A 21118-nucleotide genomic window follows, 5' to 3' on the forward strand; every position below is an offset into this window, starting at 1 on the left:
TTGTGTTTTCATTAGTTTTTCTAAAACATTGGAAAACACCGGCAAAAAATTGGTCGGTAATTTTCAATATTTTTTTTCTTACATTTTTATACAAGGGTTTGATAGTTCCTAATTTCGGGTAGTTCAAAAATTTACCTTGCTATATATATCATTCATATTTATTACAGCGATTAGACGTACCAGACCTATTAAACCGATCAAAATGAACATAGCCAAGATTTAGACTTCAAATGTCATTGCGAAATTCTCTGGACGTTAAATCATTCAACATACTTCAACCATATAATCTGACTGAATTGAATTATAATTTGTTCGAGAGGAAAATCAAAGAGTACCTTATACTAAATTGTTATCATTCTGTACTTAATTTCATGCAAAGTACATATTCAGACTAAATAGCCTTGATTTTTCACATTACCTATTTATAAATTTGAGAAACTTATTTTATAATTCCTTTCTTTATTTGTTAACTATTTTGTGAATCATTTTCAAAATTTATATTTGATGGTGCTTTTTTTCATATTGTTCTATCTATTTACACACTAATTTGTACCAACTGTCTATGACTTGTCACAAATGTATATTCATAACGTTATCAAATAAAAATATGCCTATCTCTCTATAAAGACGCACGCCTGAAGAAGCTATAGTATAGCGAAACATGTGTTGCGTTTTCGTGAAACTATCTGGTGGAAATCTCACAATGAGGTGTTTCTTGAATATGAAAGTTAATAATCTCTGCATTAGTGCTTCTGTCAATATGAATCGTGAATTATTCAGGACTCAATAATGGTTCTTGGGAAACACCGTACTTCATACTTGACTGTTTTTTCGAAGTTTTCATTTACCATCACTAGAAATGTTCAGTCTTTGGAAAATAAAAATATGTTCCATTCGATTTCAGATCGTATATTACGAGAAATATAATCTACTGGAATAATTGCAGTTCAACACAATATTGAAATATCCATAAAAAATGTGTTGACAGATTAACTGGTTAGTTCGTTGTTCTGATTAAATGACACATATCAGTCATCAATTTGAATGTATACAGCAGTAATTAGCACATTCATCTGATTAGCATCAGAAATAATTTATGGTTTATTGCAGCGGTTGTTGTAAAAACAAATCAATTCATAAGCTGCTAACTTACAAAACGCAGTCTCCTGAACCGGAAGCTGTGTTTTTCGATTCTTAATATTTTCTTAGAAATATTGCCGATTTCATTAACTTTCGAAAACGCACTTCATTATAACTAATGGAATCATAATTTCATTGCAACGCAGAAGAATCACAGGAACTGAATACTTAGTATCGGAAGAATAGGGTTTCCTGAATTCTTCGAGCTGCGTTCTAATATTTCCTCTACAGTCAGCCTCACTGTGTTATGCTATCGTAGACTAGAACTGTACGACCTTGGGAAGGCCAATCTGTTAATAATAATGCACCTTTGTTTCATCTTGGAAACAATATCTGATAATGAAAAGAGAAATGAAAATTTCTATGTTTTTTGCCACTTTTAATTGTAACTAACGTTACTGCAGTTTCGTCCTATATGGATATTCTCAAACAATAAACTCTTCATTGTTTGTTTGTTTGTTCATTGTAGAAGTTTGAGAATGTCCATATTGGATGAAGGTGCAGTAACGTTAGTTACAATTAAAAGTGGTAAAAAACATATAAATTTTCATTTCTCTTTTCATTATGATCTCCTACCACGTAGTAACAACGCTACATCCATCAATTTAATATTTGATAAGTCAGCAAATCTGAGAACAGTTGAAATATTTTCCCTTCATTATAAAATTCATAATATTAAAATATTGTGTTTTTTCAAGACAAAACACAAGTAATACAGAAAAATCCTTAAGGGGCCTGTGCGAAAGTAGCGATTAACGTTGGATTTGAATCGCTTAAAATTAATTCAATTTGGAAAAACGGGCACTCAGTTGAACTTTAAAACGATGAACAGCCGGTCGCTCTTAGTGGAATCGAAAGTGCAAATTCACTAGAACACTTCTCGTGAAAGTATATAAAATAGGGACAAATCTCCAACCTTTCTTCTATATTCCAGACTATGTAGGTTGCAATTGACGTCCGTGTCTCCAATGAGGCAGGTGTATGGAATCCAGCAGCTTCAGGGGCGGAGCTCCATACATGAGAACAATACTCCAAAGAGGGTATGATCTGAGCTTTATAAAGCATCGAAAGTGGCTGAGGTGTGTACAGTTTTCTGTGGAATCTACACGACTGTATTTCAAGTGGAAATTTACGCTATCGAATTGTGTGCGGACAGATTGGAAGAATTCAACCTCATATAAACCTCAATAAAAATATTCTCCGACGGTAAAGCGGCGTTGGAAGCTCTTGGCTCCTACCGAGCAACGTCTAAAGTGATAGCAAATTTCCAAAAACGACTCTCCTCGATAGAAAGACTCAACAGGTTGTCTCTGGTCTGGATTCCTGGCCATACTGGCCTGTAAGGCAATGAAGCTGCTGACTCCCTCACAAAGGATGGTGCTGCAAGTAGCTTCATTGGACCAAAACATGTAATTGGTATTGATTTAGGCTTTGCAAAACAAACATTGAAAACCTGGATGGCAAAAAGATTCATGGATTTCTGGCAGAATCTTCCAGGATTGATTCATTCCAAGGAGTTTATTCACCCATTGAAGCTTGATACCAAACAGTTGTTGGACAGTAGGGAATGACTACGATGTCTAAAAGTCCTTCTTACCGGTCACTGTCATTTGAATCATTATATTCAGAGACTCGGACTGTCGAATGACAGTGTGAGTCGCCTCTGATTGGAAAACAAAGTATGTGCTCTGCTGTTTCGGAAATATTTGGGGAACTGTCAGATGTAAAATGTTCACTGTTAATCGAAAACAAAAAGTATTTTCAAAATATATACAAGACGAGTTGATGAGGTCGAGTTAGTCATATCTCGAAAACTGGGGTTTGAAATCAAAAAGTTTTGTTTGAGAAATGAATGATTTATTATAATTTATTCTTTTCCATTTAGCAATGTTCTAATTTTCCGAAAAACTTTCAAAGCAAAGCAACTCCACTTCTCGTAATGAATAAATTCACTTTCTTATTTCTGTGAAATACCGTGTAGATTGAACGATTTCTGGATATTCTTATTACTTTGAATGTAGGGGTGTTTGAAATATTCCTTCATTGAGACACATAAATGAAATTTAGAGTTTTCAAGATGAATTGTCCCAATTTAGAACTCTCAATATTTGTTGGAAATTTGATAATTTCGATACGCATCGATGAAACTTGAAATAGAATTTCAGTTCAGAGATTAGCGATTGATAATTTCAAGCTCTTGCCATACTATGAGTATGGCATATATAATGTTCAATGCGTAAGGTGTCACTGAGGATACACTACAAAAACAAACTTTTGTCTATTTTCCACTATATTTCTTTATTGTTGACCGGTTTCGGCTATTATACCATTTTCAAAACTAACTGATTACATTTAAATCCGAGTAATTTATACCTATATTATTCTAGCATAAATGATCTGATATACCTGATATATCTGATATACCTGATATCCGGTACCTGCGTTTCATATACCTGTAAAATCCATGAACATAACAAAGCTTTCAATATAATGTAGGTTTTGGGATCTGGACTATAGGTTCAGGAGAGGACTATTGTTTAATTCAAGTTGTTCGTTGAGGACAATAGAATTGGGATCTTTCTTTGACCTGTTTATTTCCATAGATTCCAACAGATTCATCATTTTCCCTTTTTCGCATGTATGTAGGATCATTAAATCATTAATGTACGAACATCTTCAAAATTCGAAACATAAAATAGATAAAGATAATTTAAAGATTCTACATACATGCGAAAAAAGGAAAATGATGAATCTGTTGGAATCTATGGAAATAAACAGGTCAAAGAAAGATCCCAATTCTATTGTCCTCAACGAACAACTTGAATTAAACAATAGTCCTCTCCTGAACCTATAGTCCAGATCCCAAAACCTATATTATATTGAAAGCTTTGTTATGTTCATGGATTTTACAGGTATATGAAACGCAGGTACCGGATATCAGGTATATCAGATATATCAGGTATATCAAATCATTTATGCTAGAATAATATAGGTATAAATTACTCGGATTTAAATGTAATCAGTTAGTTTTGAAAATGGTATAATAGCCGAAACCGGTCAACAATAAAGAAATATAGTGGAAAATAGACAAAAGTGTGTTTTTGTAGTGTATCCTCAGTGAACATGAATTTCCACAAAATAAACAAGTCGTCAATCGAAGAAGCGTAAGGTGTCGCAAGTCGATGTCTATCGAAATGGCAAATCGTAGCTATATTTTCAATTTTCGTTAGATTCGATCGGGAGTTACGTCTTCTTGAGTTACCACAGGCTAAAAGAGAATCTGATATTTAGGAAATGGTGCTCCACATTATAAAGGGTTTCACAAAAACCGCGATACGTGTTTCGCTATACAAAATCTTTCTCAAGCGAAAAATTACACTTGAGAATCTTGGGAAGCGTTAAACCATGCTTGAGAAAGCTATTGTATAGCAAAACACGTGTCGCAGTTTTTATAAAACCCTTTATGTTGAAAATCATACAATAAACAATACCGATATAATTCTGAAACGAATATTCTAAGGGAATGGTTGTCTAGTAGGGGACAATGTCAGAGGGAAAAATACTATAAACATTATCTTTAATTGGGAAATAATGAAATATATTTGGAAAGAATCAAAAATACAATTATTCATTATTGAAGCCCAGTATACATAATTATATCTACTCATTTGGCTACTTTATTTGGCACTTAGAATTGCTAACAATTTTTGGAGCACTTTCTTCAGGTGTGTCAGCAGTCCACAATTGACTAGAGATGATATTCTTCTCATGGCAATTGGCCACTTTCCATATTAAAAAAATTGGCAGCCCTATAGTGTTATCCAGAGCATCACAATCCTCATTCTTTCATTATCTTGATGATTTCAGAATGAGCAGTGATTCAAAGCATAAAATACGCTTACTCACAACATTGAATGTAGTATCTGCTTCATATTTACAGACAACCACAAATGTTTTTCGAAGTATTCATGAAATGATAGAGATCATAGATAATTTCATTGAATAACTCATCTATTAAATGATACACGAGGAACTGGAAGTCAATTGTGGATGTCGTGGTTAGACAGTGAAAGTTAGAGTTGAATTTCTATGAAATCTGGCAGAAACCGTCTGAACATGGAAGGGTTATTGAATTTTAATGGAAATAAGTTCGTAAAATTCTTAATATTGAATTGTATATTACATATGCAGTCTTTCGCCGTATAAAGGTAAATATACCCAGGAATAAGTAGAATAAAATATTGCATTTGCATCCCGAAAATGTTCTCAACCAGCACCGATTTTTTTATACGGTGGGGAACTACTTATATTTCAGGTACTGGCAACACTAATGTCTATAGGTGGAAAAATTTCGATGTTTACAAAAAAAAAAAAAAAAATTAAAGAATCGGTTTTTGTTGGATTATTTTTCACAACTTTCGCCGTGGATTACCTCAATAAGAATGTGTCGATGAACTTTGCTATTTGTATGGTGATAAATCACCATCAAACATACCAGTATATAGCTGGTATAGTGAATTCAATCGTGGTCGTTCTTCGGTCGCCGACGAATTCTGTGAAGGTCGTGCTAAATCGGTTGTTGTGCCACAAAATATCGATGCAATGCCTAAACTGACAATGCAAGATCGTCATGTGACATAAAAATGTTCTCGTTGGATACCTCACAATTCATCAATTGTTCAAAAAAAGGTTCGCGTCAAGTGGTGTAACAAAATGATTGGAAAGTTTGACCGTGGTGCTTCAAAAGACGTGTATGAAATCGTGACAGGTGACGAATCATGGATATATGCGCATGAGTCGAAAACCAAATAGCAATCGATCGTTTGGGTATTCCAAGACGAGCTAAATTCACCAAAAGTTGTTCGTGAAAGAAGCGAAGTAAATGGTCGCCGTTTCTTCGGCTGAATGGATCATGTGGCAACTGTTCCGCTTGAGCAACGTAGAATGGTCAACTCTAAGTGGTACACGACCATTTGTTTGCCGGAAGTCTGCGGAGGAATTAGTAAAACTGACGCCTAAGACGATTCATTCTCCATCATGACGATGCGAGCTCTCACACATCTCGTCGAACAGGTGGATTTTTGAGCTGTCAAAACATCGCATTGATGACTCATACTCAGTACAGTTCTGATTTGGCACCCAATAACTTCTTCTTGTTCCCGAATATCAAAGGTAAAATGTGTGGTCAACGATTTACGAGCACAGAAAACGCAGTTGAAGCATTCAAATGCCATGTTATGGAGGTATCTCAAGAGGAATGGAAAAACTGCTTTGATAAATGGTTCAAACGAATGCAAAAATGTATCGATCATCAAGGAAAAAACCATCAAGCAGTTTTCATTGAAAAAAAGTTTGTTTTCATTCACTATTCCCGAAATATAAATAGTACCTGTGATTATGTTTTTCTATTGAAAATTAGTTCAGTTGTAGAAGTTTGTTGATGTAAGTGGTTTAAACTTGCCACACTTTCCATTATAGTCATCACTGCAAGGTTTTCAAAAAAAAAAAGACCTAAACGAAATTTGGATGCGATATTGAATTATTATTATTATTCAATCATTATAATTATTATTACTTTAATATGTTGATGACAATGGATATATCCCTCGTATAATCCAATGTTTTGAAAATATTCCACTCCTGATATCGAAACAATTTCACACTATCAAGTTTACTGAAGACATGTTTCTCAACACAGTAGCTTCCTCAGGTCGAATGGTACGTTGAATAGTAGTTGAACAAATTGATTATTATACTGGTTTTTCGATGGGTAATTTGACTGTTTTCAAATTATGAATGAATAGGCCCGTTACTTGATGAAAATTAATAACAGTATCCTTGATAATAATTGAATAATTTCAGCAATATTTATGAAGATGGGTATTGATTGATTTTGTTCACTGATTTCACTCCCTCATAAAGAGCTATGTAATGGAATAGTAAATTAATGAAAAAATTCTTAACATTGTTATCGAGGGGTGTTCTGTATCATCAAAAAAATCATTTTCAGATACTCGATGAATGTATATATCTACCGTCATCTTTTTTCAAACTGTTCGGTACGGAATTTCATTGTAAATTTTTTATATCGGTTTCTTTTATATTGTTGTGTTTTATGCAATGGGGGTGTTAAAAGCCCTTCAAATCCCAAGTTCAATGTATGTACATCAGTTCGGAATTTAATTTTATTATCGTGATAATCTGGTGTTTTAGTTTTAATTATACTCCGATATAAGCATGCAGAGTGGAGCAACATTCGGTTATCCATATTACAACTTTAAGAGGTTGGGTGGTGCTTTTATATTTACGAATACCGAAAATCGATCTCAAAACAAGGATTTTGTAATTATGAATCTTTTAAAAAAAAAAACTGTGAAATTTGGACCATACAGACAAAACTGGACAAAATCAAGCTTTCGCAAAGCATTGATTTGATTTTTCTTGATAAATATTGTCTTCTACCGTAAATTGATTTCAAACATTCACGAGTTTTTCAAAAAGGAAATTCTCATCCATAATGACTCCTAGCACAATCAACCACTTCAAGTTTATCTAATTTCCACTAGACTTTTTACCAAATTTCTATTATTTTTTGGACTAAGATTAGAATATTTGACTTACAAGCATCGGTTTGTAGACCGTGGTATGAAGATGAAACTACAAATGCATTGAAATCAATATTGATTCGTTCACATACAACAACCATGTTATAAGGATCATATGAATCATAAATTTCATTATCGTCTTCATAAAGGTGCATTCGACAATGTTTTATATGTTTTATAATTTGACTTGTGTGAAGCAGGAAGAGAACAGACGCAAGGATACAAAAGGGTACACTTCTTTCTGTATGTGTAGAGTAGGGAGGGTGAGTGTAAGCCCACAGCACCTAGGCCACATGTGACCCATTGTACATCCTCCCAAGGAGTTGCCCTTCTAGGGACATGCCTGACAGTCTCATCTTCCTGTTGACACATCCTTCATAGAGGTGTGTCCACTAGCCCCATTATATGGAGGTGTTTCCTTAGTTGACAGTTGCCAGTCATAAATCTTACTGTTGAGCGTAGATTTTTCCTGGTCATCGTCAGGGTGATCCTGGCAAGATTGCATCCTTTAATTATATCCCATCTCTTTAGGGAGCGGGTGGGTGTAATTTTTGGCTAGTTTCGCAATTGTCGAAATCATCAGGCTTTGGGGTACACTTGATTTCAATAATATTGTAATAAATCTGAAGCCGGCCCTGACCGATGTCCCAGTCAGCAAACGCATGACGCATCGCGAAATACCGCGAAAACTCCGGATGGTCCCGAAATCCGCAGAGGGATCCGGAACGTTCGTTGACGATATAAAAACGTCGCTCTTCGTCCCGAAGAGAAGTCTGTACTTAGAAAGTGAATTGTGCGTTTAAGGAAAGGAATCTAATCGTGAAGATAAATTGAGCGTTAGTGACTAAGTGTTGGATATAAATTAGTTGTGATAGTGAAATATTGTTAAAAATAAATTTGAGTAAGACAGTTAATTCTTTAATTCGTTACAATATATTATCAGAGTAGTTTGGGTCAATAAAAGACAAATTCTCTTTTAAACGACTAGCAAGAAATCAATCACTCATCCTTATTTTCATGAAATTCTGGAAATTAATAACACATAGGTTTGGAGACAGTGGTCAAGAATCTTCGTTCGAAATATTGGATTATAAATATACGAGTAGCTGTAAAGAAGAGCTTCAGAAATTGCCAAGAATGTAAAAATCGAAATTGCAAACCTCTTTCTCCAGAAATGGGTTTGTTGCCTCCCGAGCGGTTAGGGGCATTTTTTCCCCGTTTTCATACGTTGGAATTTACTTTTTTGGTCCCATGACTGTTGCAATAGGAAGAAGAGTATAAAAACGATATGGAGTACCCTTTACTTGTCTGCTATACTGCTATCCTTGCTATACTTGCTATCCGAAGGAGATAATAACAGATAACGGGACCAATTTTGTCGGAGCAGAACGTGAACTCAAAGAATAGTTCCGAAGCTCAGATCAGAAAAAGATTTTAGAAGAAGTCGCATCTGAAAATTTAATTTGAAAATGTAACCCTCCAGGAGCTGCACACATGGGTGGAATCTGGGAAAGGATGATAAGATCTATTAAAACAGCTCTGAAGATCAGTTTGTAGTCCATCAATCCAAAAGAAGAGGTTTTGGTGACCTTGATGAGTGAAATTGAATATATTAATAATTCAAGGTCCTTGACACACATATCAGTCGATCCAAATGAGCCAGAAGCTATTACTCCGAATCATTTTCTGCACTGCGACCAGGTAATGTCAGATCATACGGCAATGTGGAGCTTTCTAGCAGATAACTATGGAGAATTGCATAAGCATTGGCAGATACATACTGGAAACGATGGGTAATTGAATATAGACCAACACTTCTTCAGAGACAAAAATTGCATGACAAAACTAATCCTATTAAAATTGGCGACATAGTTTTGATTGTGGATGAGAAGACACCTAGTAATCAGTGGATCATAGGAAGAATAGAAGAAACGTTTCCCGGTAAAGACGGAGTCATCAGAGTTGTTCGAATTAGGAATAAACATGGAACATATATGAGACCTGTCACCAAAGTGTGTATTCTTTCAGTCAGGCGTTGATATACTCACCTAGCAAAGTCTGCTTGGGGGTGGAGAATGATACTTATTTTATTTGTATTTTCTTATGTCACTTAATTGTTCATCACTATGTATAAGTTGTTTGATGAATATCATAGGTTGTTTGAGAATTAGACAGATGAAGAAAAATATAATAACTGTCAATCCAAGTCATTAAAGGCGAAATTGTTTGATTTCGTTTTTAATACGAGTGATTGATAAATTCTTAATCAATCACTCATCCACATTTTCATGAAATTCTGGAAATTAATCGTCAATAACCGAAATTTACCTTCTCACCTGAAGTATTGTAATTAATCTAAATGTTAACCATCACCAACTAGACAGGATCTATAACTACTATAGTCAAGAATGTATTATAGAATAGTCTAATGTATCAGTTCAACCAAAAAAGCGTGTTTAATAAAGTTAATGGATTAAAAATTGTTTTACTATCATTGATATTCTTATTAATTTTCATCATTGCACGGGTCAGTGTATTAACAATTTAAAATTATTCAAATAAGACAGTTCAACGAATCCAATCAGTTACAAGCAAATTTTCACGTAACCGTAACAAAAATGATATCAATATACCGTGTGAAAAACATTATTTCAAACGCTTGCGAATCATCGCATTGCTGATTAATTTGTACATGCGAAACCCTGCTAATGTGTTGATAACCACGTACTTTTTCTGTTTGCTAGGTATTGTAGGTGGTGTTGATAGCTCAATGATTTAAATAAAAATTTTGATAAAATAGACGTTATTCATATGGTAACATGAAAATTCAAAATCGATGATTCAAAGCATACCTAACTACTCGTATATATTAAAAACATATACATTTTTTTGAAACTCTCAAAATTGGTGGTTTCAATAGTAGTTGCGAATTCGAAATGAAAGATATTCATACAAATATAGACAAAAAGTGTCCTGAATATATTAAAAAAATACAGTTTAATGTGAGATTTCCACTTGAGAGTGTATAAAACCGCGACACGTGTACGGTAGCAACTACAGGCGTCACAATACATTGTATTATCACACAATAACTGTACTGTGACGCCCGAAGATGCTATCGTTCAGTATCATTTTTCTTTACCCTCAAAATAGGCCTCAGTTTCAACGATTACCTCTTCATCAGAGCTGAATTTCTTTTTAGCGAGCATTATCTTGGTGTTTGAGAACATGAAAAAGTCGCTGGGAGCCAGCTCCGGAGAATATGGTGGATGCGGAAGCAATTCGAAGCCCAATTCATGCAATTTTGTATTTGTTTTCATTGATTTGTGACACGTCGCATTGTCTTGATGGAACAATACTTTTTTTTTCTTCAAATGGGCCATCGTTTCCGCGATTTTGTCTTTCAAATGCTTTAATAACTCTATGTTGAAGTCGTTGTTTTTGAATTTTTTCTTTTCAAGATAGTCGATGAATATTATACCAGGCGCATCTTAAAATACTGTTGCCTTAACCTTTCAATCAAGTGTTGCGTCTTTGCACGCTTTGAAATCGGTTCACCACATGCAGTCTACTCGTTTTAACTCTGGTGTGAAATGATGTTCCATCTATTCTTACATATCAAGGCATAAATTCACTAGCCAACAAATAGGAAAAAAATTGCGACTAATATTATAATGGTTATATATGAGAATTTAAAGCACCCTGGCTGCGACTTCAACATGAAAAATTCACCTTCACGTAAAGATTTTGAGTTGTAGTTATTTTTTTTTATACAAAAATGTTCACATATCATAGGGAAATATGAGATCAAAACTAGAAAAAAAATTGAGTTCAACAGACTTTATTTAAAATACACATGAAAAAATATTCAAATGAAGTCTTTCGTGCATAACCTTTTTGCAAATGTTGACTTTCGTTTATATGTCTCATCGTTTTCCTCATAAGGATCCAACAGTAATCCCCCATCATTGCTGCATGCCATCTGCCTTGGTAACGTTGCTCCATTGTCAGTATATCTTGGTGGAACCTTTCCCCTTGTCCGTCACTGACAGCACCAACATTTTCTGGGTAAAAATTCAAATGGGAGTGCAAGAAATGGATTTCGACAGACATGCGACATCCCATTCTGCAGTAGTTTCCAAGTAGTTCTTCTACAAGTGTTTCGTAATTTTTTAATTTGTTGTTCCCTAAAAACTCCGAAACAATTCTTTTCGAAGAACTTCACGCAGCTATTTCAACATTACTTAATTTTTGATCAAACTGTTATAACTTAGTAGTTTTCTAATTTGTGGTCCAACAAATGTACCCTCCTTGAGCTTTGCATCACCAAATTTTGTAAAAAAGTGTTTAAGATATTTAACCCCAGTTTGATGTGCAATGGAGGTAACAAAACCTTTTTGGAATTAACGAGAGGTATATTCTTCACGTTAGCTTAACCTGGAATATAATTATCTCTCGGAGGCCATTCTCTTATTTGAGAATGGCTTTGTGTTGCCTACTGTTCCAAAGGCAAAGAAAATAGCAAAACTTCGTAAATCCGCCCTGGAGACATAGTAATAGTCCTATGACATTTATGTCCCCACATTTTTGCCATTTATACGTATTATAATTTATTGCATTCAGAATAAGTGATATACTTTGGTGTGTTTCCTTCATGGCAACTGCATGTGCAAAAGGAATAGAGGGTCTTTTGCTACCATTCTCTGCTCGTCGTCTCGAGTTCAATCGGGATGGAGCCCAGCTCCCTTACCCTTTCGGCTGGCTTTTGTCGAAGGAGGACAAATGTGACGGTATAAAGTCTTCAGACATCAGTACCGCCCTTCACGGTAATGGCCATGGTACGATTGCACACGGCTGGTGTAAAACTAGAAGTAGGAATGGGTCGATTGAGGTTGGGCCTATGGCGGGAAGCGCTTACTGCGCAACCTCTGCTGCAGGCAACAAGTGATGCAATTGAACCCAGGTTTGTGTTTAATAAACCCTACAAAATACAAATTAAGCAGAACACAGAGTCAGATGTTACAAATGCAATACGGATTTATACAGATGGCTCAAAAACCAAAGAAGGCTCAGGATGTGGAGTGTACTCCAGACCACTAAGCCTAAGGATTAAGTGGGGAATGGAAAGAAATACCAGCGTGGTCCAAACAGAACTGGCTGGTATCTCAATCGCCACAAAAGAAATAACCAAGAAAAGAATTTCTGGCAAAAACATAACAATCTGCACTGATAGCAGACAAGCACTATTAGCCTTGAACAGACACCGTGTTACTTCAGGGTTAGCACTAGAGTGCCACCAAGATTTAGCCAAAGCCTCGGTAGATAATAACATTATCCTGAGGTGGGTTGAAGGGCACGACAGGAGTAAAGGTAATCGCATTGCCGACTTCATAGCCAAGAAAGCGGCTGGACTAAAAATTTTAGGATCAAGTGGCACCCACGGCCTGATGACTTCGACAATTGCGGAACTAGTCAAAAGTTACACCCATGCTCAATCTCTAAAGAGATGGGATGAAATCAAAGGATGTAATCTTGCCAGGATCACCTTGGGCGACCCTGGGAAGCTGGCGCCGAAGAAAAATCTGGCGATGACCAGGAAAAATCTACGCCTTACAGTAGGATTTCTGACTGGCCACTGTCAGCTAAGGAAACACCTACATAATATGAGGCTAGTGGACACACCTCTATGCAGGATGTGTGAACAGGAAGATGAGACTGTCAGGCATGTCCTGTGCGAGTGCCCGGAGTTATCGTCAATAAGAGAGTGTGTGTTCGGCGAGTCTTGGCCTACACCTGCCGATATAAAAGAGATGACTCCCAGCGACCTGTTCACCTTCCTGGAAAGGACAGGATGGACGACGACCTAGGAGGACAACTCCTCGGGAGGATGTACAATGGGTCACATGTGGCCTAAGTGCGTGGGCTTACACTCACCCTCCCTACTCTACAGATACCGCCCTTCACGTGATACCCCTACCTGGCTGGGGTAGGATGGATGAAAAAGTTATTCGTCCGTTAACTGGGGACATGAGGGCCTCATTCGACAGAGTGGCGGGGCCTTCTATTTCGAGAGGGGTCGTCTACAGCATAATCTATAGCTTCCCTAACTAACGGATTTTCGTGAGTTTCCGCACTTTCGAAAACTCGCCGATTCCTCGACTGAATGGATTGCCGAATGGAAGGCAGCTGCAAATATCTGCGGATGGCTTCATTCCGCACGAACTAAGGAGCATCCACAATCATCCTCATTAGTTTATTTTGCAATACCTCCAGAATGGAGATATTTCGCCGCTTGTCCCCAGACGCCAGAAGCACACATGATGACAGGCTTGAACATAGTGGTGTAAATGATATAATCTTGTTTTTCAAGCTCATTTTTGACTTTCTGTTGATCAGAGGGTACAGACATGCAATCCGACCCTCTATTCTAGATTTGACGTACATAACGTGCGGGTTCCAAGTGAGCCTACGGTCTGTTAGAATGCCGAGGTACGTTACCCGCGCTTGCCAGTCAATCTCCCTTCCAGATATTCTCACTTTTTTTTTGCTACCATTATGGAGCAGAACGGCTTTTAAACTTGTTTTAGGTCGTGTTCATGAAATTTTTGTGAAAAAAATCATAACTGAAAAATCTCACGTATTAGAAAATTTTTACTATCATTTTCACATTTAGGAAGTATAAATTAAAAACGATCTGCCTTTGGCATTACAGTCGTAAATTGGCTGTAAACTAGTGTTTTGGAACAGCTTCAAACACTGCTGAGAATAATCAATTCGTTGTTGTTGTCAGTAGATTGTGAGATCGCGCGGTACTCTCTTTGAACAAAGCTTCCCCACCCTCTTTGATATCTTTAGACCATTTTGATGTTTTCATCGGTAACAGCGTTGGAGCATCCACTGCGTACATCGTCTTCAGGCTCATTTCACCTCGTTTTAACCTTTCAAACCACTTCTTAATGGTTGGTTTTCCTGTTGCAGAGTCTGAATAATGGTAATCAAACCAAACCTTGGCTTCCACGATATTTTTTTTCCAAAAACAATGGTTTATTAACACACGCAATTCCTTTTTATCCATTTTTTTAAAGTAACAAAATGTTCCATCGTCTAAACAAATAGTCCGACAGCTGTGAAATTTGTACACGTGTCTTTGGAAGGTTAGGGTTAATTGAAAATCATATTGATTAAATACTAGTCTCGCTATCTGTGTGTGTTAGCCTACGAACTATTCAGTTCACCCAATATTTTAAAATGTTCTGAAAATCTTGGTCCTGTGCACTTTTCATGACCGTCATTTGTTCATCAATACAAGTCTTGCAAGTAAGGACGTAGTAAGTGTTAATGCTATTTTCTTCTGATTTCACATTCCTAAGCGAATCCCATTTTCCTGAACAATGGAAACAATCAAAAGTCTGCCATTTTCAAATCAGGAAACCCAGAGGATATTGAGAACTATAGACCAATATCTAATCTGTGTAACTTCGCGAAGGCTTTTGAGATATCTGTGTGTGACCAACTAATGCCGCAAGTCATACCCTTGATCTCTGCAAACAGCATGGCTATTTAGCAATGTAGCGAATCTCTGCAGTATCAAGCAGTTTTTGATAATAGTAATGGACAGAAAAGGATAGGTTGACGTTATGTACACAGAATTTGCAAAGGCCTTCGACAAAATTAGTCACTCCATCATACTATAGAAAATAACTCAAATGGGTTCAAATCTTTCACTAACTCAACTTCTACGCTCTCATCTGTATCAGAGAACCAATATTGTTTTTCAAAATGGATTTGCGTATGCACCATACTTATCACCATCCGGTGTCTCCACAAATCATCTCACCTTCGCGCTTTCGTGTGGCGAATTAACTTTTTGTAAACGACTTGAAGATCTTTTCATCTATCACAAGTTTAGAGAGATGCACTTCTCTCCAGTTTCAATTAGACCTGATAGATAACTCGTGTCGAATCAATAAATTGGCAATGAATGTTAAAAAGTGCAAAGTTTACTCCTTTATACTGAGTATTTTTATCTTTCGAGGATAAAATACCCCTTCGCGAAGAAGCTGTCAAAAATCTAGGGGTGACGTTCGACAGCAGGTTGGCTTTGTTCTACGCAACTGTAAATCATTCACCAATATTACCGCCTCAACCATACTTTATACACCTCTCGTTCGCTCCAAGGTTAAGTATGCTAGTTTGATTTGGTATCCTCTCTATAATGTACATAAGTGAACCTTGGAAAATGTGCAAAACCATTTCCTGAAGTTTCTTGCATTTAGAACTGATGGCAGATACCCTGCTAGAGGAACTGACCACTCCACACTACTTTACGTCTGCCCTATTTGAAGCAACGTAGAGTTTCATCAAGTATTGTTATGTTATACAAAATTTTGCATTGTTCCATTGGTACACCCTCGTTACTAGAACAAATTAACTTCAACGTACCTCAAGCTACTTCACGTAGGCAGAAATCATCTAGCTTACTGTCTTCATTTCATGTTATTTACAAATAATGTTATGTTAATGTTATCTTTTTTTGTTAATTCGATCATATATGTGAACTTATTTCTTAATTTGTCAAATCCCCAATATTTCAATCCTTTGTTATATATTGAGTTTGAGTAGCCTTTATTTAAACTGCATTATTATATTATTTATTGTCCTGTTGATGGATTCATCTGTTAGGCAATAAATTTTGTTTTTATTTCTTTTTCCTTCTTTATATGTGTCAGTCATATCAAATAAAATCAATTTCATTTCTTTACGACAATATAAAGTTGTATAAGAACAGTCAGGTAGATAAGATACAATAAAATATATGGGTACGTATGTACAGTATAGTCAGGTTAAAAATGATATATAAAGAGTATATATATAGTATATACAATATAAGTGGATATAAATTATCACACATAAGATGTCTAATCAGGTACATGGTTGGTTAGTTGTTTGGAAGTATTAATTCATGGAGTATATTATTTTCTGAGACAACAGTAGCTCCACCATTGTCAAAATTAACGAAAATATTATCAATCGTAGATAAACTGTGACCTTGCACTCTCGTAGACCAATTTAATAAATATGAAATATGAAATTTGAGGAGTTGTTGTACGCATCACAATTAAAATCTCCAACCACTATGAAAAATATATTAGGTTCAAAAATCAGATCTAATATTTGTGCCAGACCCACAATGCACTTTTTGTTTTAACATCACATTTATTAACAATTTGTTTTATCTTTTTAGATAGTACTGTCCTGTAAGAAAGAGGTGGTTGTTGAATTGTATATTGGTGTTCTTGGTGTCATTTGGCTGTTATTGCTGTTTATTTTCCATAGCCTTTCTGTGATGTTCTCAATGGTGAATTTGGTTGTACTAAAATTGTAATCGAATAGGTGATTGAAATGAATGATCTAATACCATTTGAGAAAGTAAGGTTGATATTTTGTCTTTCACCAAATATTTTTGTAAAATATTTGTTGAAATGAAAATTGATAAAATGCCGACAGAATTTTCAAAACCCTATGTTATCCCTGAGAAATATTCAGATGTAAAGAAATTTGCTTAGTTTCCTACAAAATCCTGCTTAAAACTCGAAACAAGTATTCAGAGTGGTGTGTTTAGATAAATAGCTTGCTTCGAGGAAACATCCTACGTTTTGGAGGGGAGAATTATGGTGAAGAAGCAACTACCCAAAATGTACAATTAATTGAAGTTTCACAAATATTATACATACAGGTGTTATTTTTTGTTATGGTGTGAAGAAAACAAATTTCCAGTTAAAATACTGGTAAGTTATTGAGTGAATCCAATGAATTTCTATCAAAAAGAAATAACCAGTTTAACAGTACCTAATTTATCGTATTCAATCATTTTTCGGATCGAAAAAAAAGGCTGAATCTCGAATGCATTATTGAACTTGATTGTCTATGAAGGGCAAGTAGAGACGACGACATAAACACTAACGAAGGCGTCATCGTTTACCAAAAAAAAAATTTTCATTATTTTTCAAAGAAACTGCAAAAAACTGTTCGGAAAAAATGTAAATTCTATGCAAAATAATACATAATTTGAAACAGTTTTTTGCAATATTCCTAGATATTTTTCATTGGATTCTCATTACAAAATACAGTTTGACCTACATGCTGCAAATTTTCATACAACCGAATAATCAATAACAGATGATACCTGTATAGATTGTGTTATGATTCAAACAGTTCAAACTAATCTTACTGAGCATCATATGAGGCAGATTTTAATTATGAAATTGGCGAGCCCGAGAATAAACGACACCCTGCGGCAAAATCGGGTCACCATCTGATTTTTAAGAGAAATAAAAAGTTGATTTGGCTACAGGGTCGCGTGAAAAGATGTGGAATGACTCATTAGCAAACTGTGACTTTGTGGTTACATTGAAACCATGTTCATTATTTAATAATTTTTGAACATATCGTAGGATTTTTCTGGGAAAGTCTAATAAAAGTAGTATAAACCTCATGAGTGATGTTAATTGAAACGTGATTGCGATCACCATTTTGAAAAATAAGATATCAATATGATTTCTAAGAAAATTTCTCTACGTCATCCTTCATCAAATGTGGTGGAATACATAGTTGAAAGGTTTGAACACGGAAAAGTTGTCTCATTGCTGGACTTGTCGAAGGTTCCATCAAACATTGCTCCAAAACTTGGCTTTATATAATGTGAGGGAAATGTCCTCGGAATTTATTAATTGAATCATACCTTGAAAAATCACTTCCATATAGTTTTGTAGTTGAATTGAATGAATTTTCTTGTTTCACAGAGTTATGTCTTGAGCCCACATTCATTTCTTTCTTTTTCAACCCTGAAAACGATTCGGCTTTCTTTGGAAACCATCGAATGATTCAGGCCTGAGAACAAAGTAGTGACCCATTTTTTAACGATCAGCTTTCTCATTTCCTTCCATTTCAACAGGTGAATAATTTCAGAGATGATTGTTGCTATAATAAAGTATAGATTCCTGCGCCAATAGTCTCTTTGGAGATAATTCCGAGCATCAGGCAGCACCACTCTGATGCTAGTGGTGCTGCCTGAAAGATTGAGTACTTTCAGAGAGTTTCTGAAGTTTCAGTCTTGGGTCTCTCACTCACACCAATAATTATCTCAGTCCTATCTGTATAACGTGTCATTACATTCTCTTCTGATTGCGGCTCATATGATGAGTCTGTTTGGCACTTCAGTTCTATAACATCTTTAAGCTACACAAAAAAATACGCATCAATACAGTTTATTCTATGACTTTTACTGTACAGTCATACAATGCACTGTATTATTGAGTTATAATATGGTTGTCGACAAGTAACGGCCAGTTCTATTCAATTATTCTTACTTCACGACGCACTCCGTTCTAATTGGAACAAGAGCTTGTATTTTGACATGGGTTCCAGTAAGGGAGATCCAGAATTTCCATAAGAAGATACACACACTTCTAGTAATGAATCAGCATTACAATAAATTCATGGATGTAGCCGTTGCTATGTGGTAAAAGGTCTTCATGAGAAATGAAACTTCTATGTTTTCATGCCACTTGTATTCGTAATTAACGTTACTGCAGTTTTGTTCATTTTCATACGAAGAGCCACCTTTATCAGCTTCACTAATGGTTGTATAATTTTTCGCCACCTTATTATTGAGGTATCAGTACCTAAACATCACTGTTTGATATTAGCAGTAGATCAATTTTGGTCTCGAACCCCACGTCTTTCCATATTCGTATTGTCGCTGAATCACTTGGAAAATGAATATGTTCATGCGTTTGTTTCAACATGATGTGGAAAAGACGAATAGCTGAAAGTTCCCATTTTTTCTAATTGTTTGTTTATGTGGTGAGATTTTCAAACATAAATCAATGACAAGTGTGTTTTCACTGTTGTTCACGAAGACAATATGAACAGTTTGGAGCCGATAAGGAGAATTGTGACCTTACTGCAACATAGTGGAGGTAACTCATAGTCAAAGTCACTTTACTGTAAAGTTACTTCAAACAATTATTTGAAAAAATCCCGTTTATCATTGAGAAATATTTGAATGTGAACTATCCCGAGCAGTATACAGTTCACTATCTGCGTTGAAAACCTTCGTCAGCAATTGTAGGTGGATGGATACGTACGTCGGTTGCTGAAGGTTATTAACAGGTAGTTTATCTTCAAAAATGAGATTAGTTTTCAGTATCATTTTGAAATGTTCAAAATGAGCACCGGTGAAACAAACTGAAGACAATATCATAAAAAGTCGCGAAGAAAATTTATTGTTCAAGAACATAATATGATTATGAGTTTCCTCAACAAGTGATTGCTGAACTTGTTGGTGTTCCTTTCAAAATTATATTGAAATATTGACTGTATTCACTCGACAGAATGAAATAAGACCACGTATCATTTACTACTGTTAAATATAGTTATATAAAAATTATTCTTGAATATTATCGTTGATAAAAAATTACCCACCTCACACCACTTCATTTTACAAATTTTTGGAAGCAGAGCTTTGATTTTTGGTACAGGCGTACATCTTCATGAGCCGCACTTTTTGCAATAATTGGCCCGAGTAACAGTCACAAACAAACCCAGCCTACTGCGTTCCTGCGAAAAGGGAAATTTCTCGGTTTGCTGCTTCGCGTTGATGATAGTGAAACAATGTATTTGAAAAGGTTGGTTGGAAATCGATTTCGCCCATACATACCGAATTTCAACGCAAAATTAAAATTTCATATTCAATTTCGATTTTCAATTAATGGTTTTAACTGAGTAGCTACGAAATTGATAAATTCGTTATATAGGAATAAAAATGAAAACCTAATATTCATCATGGATACATATTCCACTAATTTTGATAATTTTTTAATTTCTGTAGCTTCTTATTGGGAATTGTTGATTGAAAATCAGACTTGCGTATGAAAGTTACAATAAAATTCAAATTTCGGGTTGAATTCTGGTATGTAGGGTCAAAATCGATGTCTAAGTAACTTTTAAATAAATTATTTCGTTATATCCAACGCAAAGCAAAATATCGATAATTTACCCTTTTTGCGAATAACCAGAATTCAAATGGTGATTTTTTCAAAAATTTCACAAACAGTGCTGATTTTTTGACAATGGCCACGTTTTCCTAACCCATTTAATCGAAACACTTGGCTTAGTAACGTTCGGTTAAACTGGTAAATCTTTCTATTTCTGAGGTACTGAAGACTGTTGATTCAAATATTTCGAAATTGATTCTTGTTATGTTTGAATAAAACCACAGTCGGATGAATAACCTGTGCATTCCACATATCTGCAGTTATTAATTCAAAGTATAAAGTAATCAAAAGGAAGTGAATGACCATATGATCACG

This window comes from Leptinotarsa decemlineata, unplaced genomic scaffold, assembly GCF_025532065.1.
Source record: "Leptinotarsa decemlineata unplaced genomic scaffold, Ldec_3_MD MMD2_tig00002974_RagTag_RagTag, whole genome shotgun sequence".
Classification (NCBI taxonomy): Eukaryota; Metazoa; Arthropoda; class Insecta; order Coleoptera; family Chrysomelidae; genus Leptinotarsa; species Leptinotarsa decemlineata.